Raw genomic sequence first — 12,743 nt, 5'->3', positions numbered from 1 at the left:
TATTGTTGATAGGTAGATACACAAAGGAATAAGACAATGGCTGATAAATTTATAATACACAAATTACCTTTTCTTTAGATTACAATTAGTGGTTGAAACGTTTGGACACTCAACTTGATTAACCAACCAATCAAAATTCCTAAAGTTGTTGAGCCAATGAATAAGAAATGTTATTGAACAACTTTGGGGACTAGTTAATTAAATAACCAATTGTCCCTTCCCTCCCTGAAGAGGTACAGTTAACAAGAGAAGATTCAACGTTCTTTTGATTTAAGATTTAATGCAGGTTTTAAGTTTCTAATGTAAGCTTAGAACAGGTCTAGTATATGGAATAGTTATTTATCGCATCTTATTATAGACAGCTTTCCGCGGAAACCAAAATGAAATATTTAAAGATTTAAACCAGCTTTGTTAGCCCCAATAAGCCGAAGGCCATGGCAAACACAAATGGTATGAATTTTATTTTTTTTCTATTGTTGTACGAAGAAAATTGCCTATGATACGATGCTATACATGGTTTTTCAATATGACTCGGAAGCGGTTCTAATCCAGCGGATATTAATCGGTTTCGAAGCCATACTGAAAAGAAGCTTCTGCAGGATCTACCAATAAATAGCAAATAAATTAATAAATGTTAGTTTGACTTTAGAAAAGATTTGATTGGATATACAGAAATTTATTTATCGCATCGTGTTATACAGCTTTCCGGGGATATCAAAATGAAAATTATTAGATTAAGATAAGACCTGTTAACTTCGAGGGTAAGAAGGCCTGGTCCAACAGAACTAGATTAATTATCTATTTTTTTTTATACGTGGAAAATTATCTGTAATACGATGCTGAAAACCGGTTCTAATCCAGCAAATACTTAAAAACTTAATAAATTTACTATGTGTAGACAATCAAAATTATTAAAATTACCAATTGAAAGGACATCAAAAAAATTTAAGATGGGTGTAAAATGAGTAATTTTTAAGTTTGAGGGGGGACAAACTAATGTATTTTGCCCCAGTAATTTTCACCAGCCTTGGACGTCTATGGTATATTGTATTAGTTTTATTTACTAAAATATTTGCAACCTACTTATTTGAAAAGTTAGGTATAGATAGATAATTAGATGATTGTCCTATATGAATAACCCAATAAAACATTAATGGATATACAATATAAATGGATATTATAACCGGGGAAAATTGTCGTCAATTTAGCTTGTTATATACCTTATTTATTGGTCAGTTCGTTCATTAAGAAAGGCTGAAGGGGATGATGTAAAAGGGGGTTTTATGGGGGGTATCGTTAGTTTAGCTCCCTGCTAGTTTCACATTATTAGAGAACATGAAAATCTAGTGTAACATCCAAGAAGTAATATATCCATTAAAACATTTGCCAATATTTTTATTTTCGTCTTATAACAAAGTTATTTTTACTCTATCTACATTCAGGGATATAAAGGGATAAGATAATGGACGATAGTTGATTAACATCCCCAATAATGATAAACAAAATTACCCCTTCTGTAGATTAGAATTACTGGTTGAAAGGTTTGGCCACTCAAAATAATGAACAAACAAATCAAAATTTAATCAAAAAGTCCCCTAAGTTGTTAAGCCAACAATTAAGAAAACGTTATAATAAAACTTTGGGGACTAGTGTAAAAACAGCCCAATGTCCCCTTTATTCCTGCTTATAACGAAGTTATTTTTACCATATCTATATGTGTACATTTTTTTCCTAAAACATGTATGAATTGTATATATACGAAACGTGAAAAATCTTTTGTGAGTGGGGACGCCTAAAATATTTCTGCTGTCTTAAATCAAGAAACTGCTGAACCGATATGGTTCTCTTTTACATACTATAGATACTGGGAAGGTTTAAAACTATTTTGGATTAAATTTTTATTTACTTTTTCTTTTTAAAGCTAAAAAATGCCCTTTTTTTCTTCTGAAGTAAAGTATACCATTTTTTTATTCGGTTTGTAAACTTAAAGATAAATTTTAGTTATGATTAATGTTTCATATTCTTTATAGTACATTTTTAAAAGTGAAAAAGTTGTTTCTTTACTTTTCGTAGGGAGGAAATAGTATTTTTATCATTCATACTATAAATAAACAAGGATGACACCATCCATAAGTAGCGAAGTACAAACATCAGAAGGAAGGACAAACGAACGATAACTGTTGTAAAGTGTCAGAACTTGATAAGCAGAACATTAGTTTGTAGGTCTAAACAAAATTGAACATTAATTTGTCGCAAAATATAGAATACAGTAAAATTGCTTACTTTCATTTATTTTTAGGATATACTTATAGTGATGTCTTGAATTTAGAATCAGATGTATAGGATGATTATATCATACATTTCAAAAAAGTTTAAAATCAGCAGCTTTATAATGGACTTAAGGTAACGGTAGAGTTGTTACGCTCCTAAATCATACCTAATTGTTTAAGGAATCATCATGAAAAATTTGAATTGATAGAACAATTATGACATGTCTAAATTAACAAAAGAGCTATCCGTTACGTATGGACGGTCGAACTGACGGATAGAACCTAATATTAGAAAAGCTTCGCTTCTAAAAATATTTAGTTAGTATGATAGTGATCAATAATAAAGGGTTCTTATGTTTCGCTGTTGCCATTAGCTAGATTACAGTTAGTTCTCTATATAATACATCATAGCAAATTCAGAGGTATCTCTAACCGCAGTTATATCCGCAGCTACAAATATTTCCGCAGAAATATCCGCAACTGCAGCCGCAGCAATTAGCTAGATCACAGTTAGTTCTCTATATAATACATCATAGCAAATTTAGGGGTATCTCTAACCGCAGTTATATCCGCATCCGCAACTATTTCCGCAGACATATCCGCAACCGCAGCTGCAGGCATTAGCTAGATTACAATTAATTCTCTCTATAATACATCATAGCAAATTCAAGGGTATCTGTATCCGCAGTTATATCCGCAGCCACAAATATTTCCTCAGACATCTCCACAACCGCAGCTTAGTTTACAGTTAGTTCCCTATATAATACATCATAGCAAATTCAGGGGTATCTCTAACCGCAGATGTAACCGCAGCCGCAACTAGTTCCGCAGACATATCCGCACTCGAAGCCGCGGCCATTAGCTAGATCACTGTTAGTTCTCTCTAATTCAAAGCAAATTAAGGGGATCTCTATCCGCAGATATATCCGCAAATGCAGCCGCAGCCATTAGTTCCGCAGACATATCCGCAACCGCAGCCGCAGCCATTAACTAGATTACAGTTAGTTCTCTCTATAATACATCATAGCAAATTCAAGGGTATCTGTATCCGCAGACATAGCCGCATCCGCAACTATTTCCGATGACATATCCGCACCCGAAGCTGCTGACATTAGCTAGATTACAGGGTATCTATTTCCACATACATATCTGCAGTCACAATATTAGATTAGTTACTTATCGCATCGTATCATAAGCAGCCTTCATTTTAAAAAAAAATATAAGAATTTGAAATGCGGCGGAGCATCCAGTAAAACAAAAATAGCCAGTGTGAATGTAAAACTTACTAATATAAAGTTAGCACATATTTAGACTGAAATAATGGTGGAGTCTAAAAGGGTCCTGAATGTAATTTGGTCTATCTCAAAAAACGCAAACTCAGTAATGTGCGACATTTTTAATGAATTAAATTAATCAACTTTTTTTTAAAGAAAGCTTTTCTATAATCACTAAAAGTTTAGCTTTTGTATAGTTGAGGTTGGTCCGCCTTTCTGTTGGTAACAATTATCGCTTATTGTTAATAAAAAATCCTTGCGTCCATGTACACTTTTTAATAACATTTTTATGATACTTGTGTAAATAAAAAAAAGCTTATAAATGGTCCGTTGGTTGATCTGTTCATAACGGATAGCTTTTATTGTCATTAGGAATTTTAGAGTTGTCTTATTGATTTCCAACGTAGTAGTAGGGTGCCTGTACGATATAAAAAGTCAACCAGAAATTCCAGACGTTCATTATAAAATGCAAATTTTTTCTTTTTGACAACATTTTTTATGATTTTATGATTGGGGTTGGGGTGGGGTGGGGTTGCGTTCAACGCTACCCTCTATTATCTCATTTCCTATTAGAGCTAGAGGGCTAAAAAAAAATTCTGCAGGTCCCCTGTTTGATAATGAATTTCTGACCTCAAGTGAATCAAAGTCAATTTTCGCTTCCTTCACCCTTTTATTAACCAACCTTTGTTTTTAAGTCCTTTTCTACTTAAAAATTTCAAACAGCTGTAATTTTTTTATTTTTGTAGCAAGAAGAACAATTTTTTTGCAGAAAATGTTTATCTTTAAGTAAATTTTATATTAGAAATATCAAAACATAAATTCTAGCGGCCGCAGCTGTACTTGGTAGCTGCAAGCCGCCGCAGTCGGCGGAAAATGTTGGCGGATCTTTATGAAATTGTAATACATTATGTAGACATGTAAGAAAAGCAATTTGAAGTCTCTAAGTCAAAAATTGCGGTCACAGGAATCTTTTAAAGATTTCTGGAGACCTGGAGGATCAGGACCTGAAGGATCATACCTGGAACCTGAAATTGACTTGAACACCAGTATTTCATCTGAGGATGTATCACTAGAGGATATTTCAGTATTATGGTACGATAAAATGCTTTCTTTAAGTCACAAAAATATATTTGCTTTTTACCTGGATGAAATTTCCAGGTTTGCTGGCATCCTGTTCCTGCCAGGATGGAGATATTCAAAATGTTTTAACTCTCAGTTATGTGTCATACCCATACTTATAAAAGTCATACTTATAAGATAAGGGTTAACAGTCGGGCCCCTTTTCAGACCCTAATCTGTAGGAAGGGAGGGGGGGTGGCATGAACACCCTTGCTTTTATTTCAGCTCTTTTCAGAGCTAGAGTCCTAAAAAGAATTATGCAAGGCCACTGTTTAATAATGAATTTAGACTATAAGTCAGTCAAAGTATTTTTTTTATTTTTAAGGTAGAAAAGCAAATATTTATGAAAATGTTTATCTTAATTATACTTATAATTCATATAGGGATTTACTGAAAGAGGATATTTAGTATCTTTGTAAGGTAAATTCTTTGTTTAAGTCTCTGGTATATGTTATATCCATATGTAATAAGTCACTTATTTATGGTTTTCAATCTTTTACACATGAAAAACTGAAGGGGGGGGGGCATTTAATAACATAATAAAATTTCATTATGATCTGCCGTAGTTTACCTGATGACTGCGGCAGCTGGCAGCTGCCAAGTACAGCTGTGCCCGCCAAAATTTATGTTTTGAGATTTGTAATACAAAATTTACATAAAAATAACATTTTCTAAAAAAAAATAGTTTTCTAGCTTCAAAATTTAGAAAATGGCAGCCTTTCAAAATTGTTTAATAAAAAAGGACCTAAAAACAAAGATTGTTAAATAAAAGGGTGAAGGAAGCTGAAATTGACTTTGACTCACTTTTAGTTGGAAATTTATTATTAAACAGGGAACATGCACAAATTTTCTTAGCTTTCTAGCTCTAATAGGAGCTGAGATAATAAGAGGGGGGGGGGCGTTGCACCTCCCCCCCCCCCCCGACTAATAGGTGCAGCAAGGGGCCTTACTTTTAAGGGTTAAGGATGATAAAAACAAAGGGTTATCATTATCAAGAAATGAAGAAATATGTGAAATAAGAAAAAGTTACTTGCCCTGTCATCTACAGATACCTTACAATGATGGAAAATTCAATTTTAATACCCTTATTTACTGAAGTTTTTAAAATCAGACCACAAAAGATACAATCGGGAAATGTGAAAAATATAAAAATAGCCGAAAAAACCTATTAAAGATTTAATCTAAAAATACTAAAATCGCTTAGATATTGAAAAAATAAAATTAATAGGAAATTTTAACATGTCTAGATTAACAATAAGAGCTGCTTGTAACGTACAAACTGACATACAGACGTAAGGAGGGACTGATCCCAATTATAGAATGGCTTCGCTTTTAAAATTATCTATTTTACGTTTACTTATCATAAAATTGTAAGTAATGTATCTATTAAATAACAAATTAGATGGTGGGTTCATTTCCCCCTTTTTGTTTGACTATAAGTAGAGCCCCCAGTCTTGTCTTTGTTTCCATGAAAAGCTAATAAAGTACATATTAATATTTTTAATAAAAAATGTTATTGCATAATAATAGTTAACCGAAATTCCGTATCATAATAAACAAATAATTTTGTCACTTATAATGTTTTTTTTATCATATACTTCTTTTTTTTCATCTCTTTATTTATGAAAAATTTACGTTATTTCTTGTTGGGAAAATTATAAAAAAAATTTTTTAATTTAAGCTTTTCTAAATTAAGATTTTATTTCATCAAAATTACCTACAGTTTAATTGAAAAAGAAAAGGTAATAAATTAATAATTAAAAATGTTTTGATTGATTTTTTCATTTCAATTGAAACACCTTTTCTCCGTTTCCCACTGTTCTACATGCATAGTTTGAAATAGATAGAACAATAATGGACAGACGGAGCAATCTTAATTGTAGAAAACTTCGATTATAACAAGGATTTCATATTTAAACATGTGAAGCTTATTAAATTAGACTGCCTGATAAGCGAACTCTTTAAAACTAAGAATATTGTTGAGAAAAATAGATATATTTTGACTTAAGTCCATGCTCCTAGCTAGTACCTCTTTAAAATACCTATTCTAATATGACTAAATCTAACCTAACCTAAATTAATTGTTGTCCAATTAGGTTTTAGGATTTTATCTTATATTATAAAGCTTGATAATAGAAATTCTTTGTATTATAACATAATGCCTGACCTACAGTAAAACAATTATGACAACATCCATAAAAGAGAAGCTCCATAACAGTAGGACAAACGAACATAAACCCTTGAGTGTCAGAACTAAATAAGCAGAAGAATATAAATGTATATTTGTCAACAAAATTGTAGGCAAAACTGCTAAAATACAGACACTGTTTAAGGACATACTTACATTTTTAGGACTTGATTTTGGAGATGCTTATAACATTATACCTAGATGTAATAGGAAACGGTATTAAAACAAGGATGACAACATCCATAAAAGTGAAGCACTGAAACGGTAGGATAAACGGACGTGAACACTTATATAGTGTCAGACCTGAATAATTAGATTATAAATGTATAAGAGTCGGAGCAAAATTGTAAGTAAATTTGTTGAAAAACTGCTTTATACAGGATAATGTTTATGGACATATTTACATATTTAGAACTTGATTATAGAGTTGCTTTGCTTATAATATTATACTTTGTTGTCCTAGGAATCAATATACCAAAAATTAGATCAATCGGATGATTAGATCACATAAACATTTGTTGTTAAACAAGGATGACAACATCCATAAAAGCGAAGCACTGAAACGGTAGGACAAACGGACATTAACACTTGTATAGTGTCAGAACTGAATAATCATAATATAAATGTATAAGAGTCAAAGCAAAATTGTAAGTAAATTTGTTGAAAAACTGCTTGATTCAGGATAATGTCAGGACATACATACATTTTTAGGACTTGATTATAGAGTTGCTTCGCTTATTACATTATGCTTTGTTGTCCCAGGAATCGATATACCAAAAATCAGATCAATCGGATGATTAGATCACATAAAAATTAGTTGTTAAAAAAGTAAAAAAATATTTATGTTTAAAATGGACGTACGGACATTTTTGTGATAATAATAGAGTTGCTACGCTTTCTAAATCGTACCTAACTATTAAAGGAATCACCATGCAAAATTTAAAATCGATAGGTCAATTCTAACATGCCTAAATTAATGAAAAAAACCATCCGTTACGGACGAACGGACCGACCCTAATTATAGAAATGCTTCGCTTTTAAAAGTAAAATTTGTTGTTAAAAAAGTAGAAAAATCATTATGTTTAAAATGGACGTACGGAAATTTTGGTAATGATTATAGAGTTGCTACGCTTTCTAAATCGTACCTAACTACTAAAGGAATCACCATGCAAAATTTGAAATCAATAGGACAATTCTAACTTGCCTACATTAACGAAAAAAGCTATCCGTTATGGACGGACGTACGGACAGACTGACCATAATTATAGAAAAGCTTCGCTTTTAAAAATCAGATATAAATATTGATTATAAGATATAAAAAAAAAACATTATAAAGGTTGGACGTGCGGACTTTCTAGTAAGGATTATAGAGTTGCTACGCTTCATAAATCTTTACTTAACTGTTATAGGAATTATCATGCAAAGTTTGAAATCACTAGGACAATTCTAACATGTCTAAATTAACAAAAAGAGCTAACCGTTACGGACGGACTGACGGACAGACTGGCTTTAATTATAGAAAAGCTTCGCTTTTAAAAACAAACAATAAACTACCCCGCCTTTTTGTCAAATAAGAGAGAGTTTTGTAAAATTAGGGTCGGTCCGTCCGTAATGGTTAGCTCTTTTCGTTAATTTTGGCATGTTAGAATTGTCCCATCGATATCAAACTTTGCATGATGATTCCCATGACAGTTAGGTACAATTTATAAAGCTTAGCATTTTGACAACATGTTGTTGTATAATATGCTTCTCCTATTCATCTGATTTTTGGAATATTGATTCTTAGGACAACAAGGTAAAGTATTATAAGCAAGGCAAATCTACAATAAAATCCTAAAAATGAAAGTATGCCCTTTTATTTGATCCTATATATGTGGAATTTTGCAACACATTTATGTATAATTTTGTTTAGACTTAAAAATTAATGTTCTGCTTCTGAAACTCTATAAGAGTTATTGTTTTAAATAGTTAAAATAGTTAAAACCTTCCCTGGACTAATAAGAAGCTACAGACAAAAAAGCTTACTACTTTATACAACAGGATACATCTGTGCTTCGCTAATAACGAATGTTGTCATTTTTGTTAGTTGTCAATTAACATTTTTAGTAGCGAAGCTACTCTATAATTTGAAATGTCCGTCTGTCCATCTGTCCGTATGTCTTAGTTTGGGGGAAACATGATTTTCTCGGCTCCTATAAAAGATAAAAGGCTAAAACTTCTTGTCAACATTCTTATACTTGATTATTAGTAGCGAAGCTACTCTATAATTTAAAATGTCCGTCTGTCTGCATGTATTAGTTTAAGGAAAACGTGATTTTCTCGGCTCCTATAAAAAATAAAAGGCTGAAACTTTTTTTCAACATTTTTATACTTGATTATCAATTTGCATTAATTATTACATTGTTCCTAAACGTCCTAAAAATCAACGTTTTAAAAATCATGTTTGAAAGCGACATACAGACATTTGTTAAAGATTATATAGAGTTTTTTAGAGTTGCTACGACCTATAAATAATAAGATTAAGAATGATAATACAAATTTTGAAATTCATAGGGTAATTATAGCATGCCTAAATTAATTATCGGCGTTTTTTCTAGCTAGGCAGGCAAGGGGGCCGAGCGCTGCGGCTAGGCAGGCAAGGGGGCAGAGTGCTGCGGCTAGGCAGGCAAGATGGCCGAGCGCTGCGGCTAGGCAGACTAGGGAGTTGAGCGCTGCGGGCTTAGGGCAGACAAAGTAACCATAATTTTAGAAAAGCTTCGCTTCAAAAGATTCATAATGATATTAATTTTTCTATTCATTGTCCTCTTTCAATATTAATGCGATATTCTTAAATATCTTATTCCCATTATTATTAAATTTTCTTTAAAAAAATAGCTCATAACTTTTTAATAGAAAGTTTGCCCATTTCGTCCATAAAGTGTTAACACACTATTATATTCGTGTTCCCCACCCAACTATAAATTCCAAGTACACCTCTCATAGTACAAAACTGTATAAAAAGTAGTCAAAAAAGGAACACGTAAAAATTCAAGATATCTGACAGTACAAACAGGACATTCAGGACCCTTTTATTCTCCACCGAAATAATATATGTATAAGATATCCTAATATATCTGTAGTCTAAGATTTTGAAAACTAGTAAAGATCTCCATTTTTAGAGCTTCAGATATTGATGGTTTTAGACTATTTTTCTGACCTTCCCTTGCCTTTTAAATATATTTTAATCAATTTACTAACAGATAATGAGACAGAAAAAACGGATGGTTGGGTGACGTCCCCTAAATCCCTCGTCCGAAATTCTTAAAAATAATACGCTATTAACTTTTTATTCAATTTTGTAAAAACACTATTCGTATTTGGTCTATATTTGCCGAAATATACAAAGAAAACTATGAGAAAAGTATCCTTTTATGTATTTACTAGTGGATTCGCTCATAGCATTTAGATTTTTTCTGTATTTAAAGCAGAAAAAGGTTAGCAGAAACATAGCCTAAATCCTTCACAAAGCCTAAATTAAATAGTCTAAAACCAACCCGGGACCACTGTGAAAATTTTTCTTAAAGGGGAACACTCTTCGTTTAATGACTATTGAAATCTTAAGCTTAAAAGGACTCTCCACAGAAAAATCAACTTTAGATTTTTGAAAATCTAACCTGAAATTATTATTCTCTGTTCAATTTTAGGCATTTTTTGTTTTTGTGGCATCGCGATCGAAGCCCTTTGAAATTTTTTACCTCCTTTAAGTGAATCCTCCCGCCATTTAATTTGGGTCCTACCCCAAACGTAAGAGTCCCAAATGTCAGAGTGGACAAACGCAAGAGTCCCAAACGCAAGAGTCCCAAACGCAAGAGTCCCAAACGTCAGAGTGGGACAAACGTCAGAGTGGGACAAACGTCAGAGTGGACATTGCTTAAGTAAAACATCAGAGTCTATGCTATTTTAATTATATGACAAAAAATAGACAGTTAGGCCCCCTAGCCTGCCTAGCCGCGGGCGCTCGGCCCCCTAGCCTATAACCTAACCTAACCTAATCATAAAGAAAATGACTCTGGCTGCAGCACTCAGCACCCTGGCCTACCTAGCCGCAGCGCTCGGCCCCCTAGCCTGCCTAGCCGCGGGCGCTCGGCCCCCTAGCCTATAACCTAACCTAACCTAATCATAAAGAAAATGACTCTGGCTGCAGCACTCAGCACCCTGGCCTACCTAGCCGCAGCGCTTTAATGATTATAAAATCGAGACTCATACGTTTTACTTATAAAATGTCCACTCTGACGTTTGTCCCAAAAATCCTGCGTTTGTCCACTCTGACGTTTGTCCCACTCTGACGTTTGTCCCACTCTAACGTTTGGGACTCTTGCGTTTGTCCACTCTGATGTTTTTCCACTCTGACGTTTGGGACTCTTACGTTTGTCGTGGAACCTTAATTTGTGCTGCTTTAGTGATTTTTAGCTTCTATTTTTGCCGCCGTTGCCGCATTCATCGCCCTTCTCCGCCGCTACTCCGCTGTACGTCGCTTTTTAATACATGCTCCCCTCTCCCTTGTTCAGAAATTAAATGGAGGCTGGGGGTGTTGTGTATAGCTACGTACGCAATGTATAGCGGAGTAGCGGCGGAGAAGGGCGATGAATGCGGCAACTGCGGCAAAAGATGGTTATATTTGGTTATATTTGGCGGAGGCGAACACAAAATGGAGGCGGCAGGATTGTCCAGTCAAGGAAGAGGATAACTCGTAGAGCGGCCGGTTGCAATGGAGCAAATGTTCTTTAGCGGCGAACACATATTGAGTGGAGGAAAGTGTAGTATATATTGTTATGGCGGCAGTACAAATAGGCGGCGGACAAAATTTTCAAAGGGCTTCGATCGCGATGCCACAAAAACAAAAAATGCCTAAAATTGAACAGAGAATAATAGTTTCAGGTTAGATTTTCAAAAATCCAAAGTTGATTTTTCTGTGGAGAGTCCTTTTAAGGCAAAAAAAACCTGCACCTTTATATAACAGTATTATTTCCAATTTTAATTAACTTAATAAAACTATTTTTTCAAAAGATTTAGAAATGAGCCTAAAAATTATGTTTCATGTTGTTTAAGTCATTTGTTAAGACAAATTGACAGACAGACAGACAGACAATGGATTGTCTTTTACTCTGGTTCCTAAAGTTTCTTATTCGTTGGCTTAATAATTTTGGTGACTATTGTTAAATTTTGATTGGTTGGTAAATTAAGTAAAGTGTCTAATAGTTTCAACCACTAATTGTAATCTACTTACGGTGAATTTTGTTTAACATCCTTGGGGATGCACATCAATTTATTAGCCATTGTCTTATCCCTTTAGATCCCTGTCAACGGACAGTCAGACAAAATGTTACTTTTAAATAAGGAAAATAAAGATTTATACAAGGAAAATAAAGATAGAAAAACAATGACGTCACAACCAAAGAAATCATTTTCCCTTTCAATAAAAATTATTGTTGAATATAAATACTAAATAGAGCTTGGCATGAAATTATGTATACAATGGGAAATAGGAAATAGGATTTACGTGGATATATTGACAGGGGAAAATTTAGTTTGACAATATAAACCTTGTTTATTGGTCAGTTCGTTCATACACTAGAAGGAAAGGGATGGGGGATATCGTTATTTTAGTTGCAAGTATTACTTTATTAGAGTACATGCAAATCTGGTGCAACATCCCAGTAATAATATATCGATTATCAAATAGAGCTTGGCATGAATTTTTGTATACAAAGCTAAAATTATAGAAATAGTATTTTATTCAGCCAAATAATTCATTGCTACAAAGTGCATTTTTACAAACTAGCGACTTCGCCCCTAGAGGACTCTAGGGGCACTTTTATTTTTTAAATAAAAAGTAAGGGTTTTCTCCCCCCC

Source organism: Acartia tonsa, chromosome 2, assembly GCF_053477335.1.
Source record: "Acartia tonsa isolate MP-2025a chromosome 2, ASM5347733v1, whole genome shotgun sequence".
Lineage (NCBI taxonomy): Eukaryota > Metazoa > Arthropoda > Copepoda > Calanoida > Acartiidae > Acartia > Acartia tonsa.
This window is presented reverse-complemented; position numbering follows the sequence as displayed.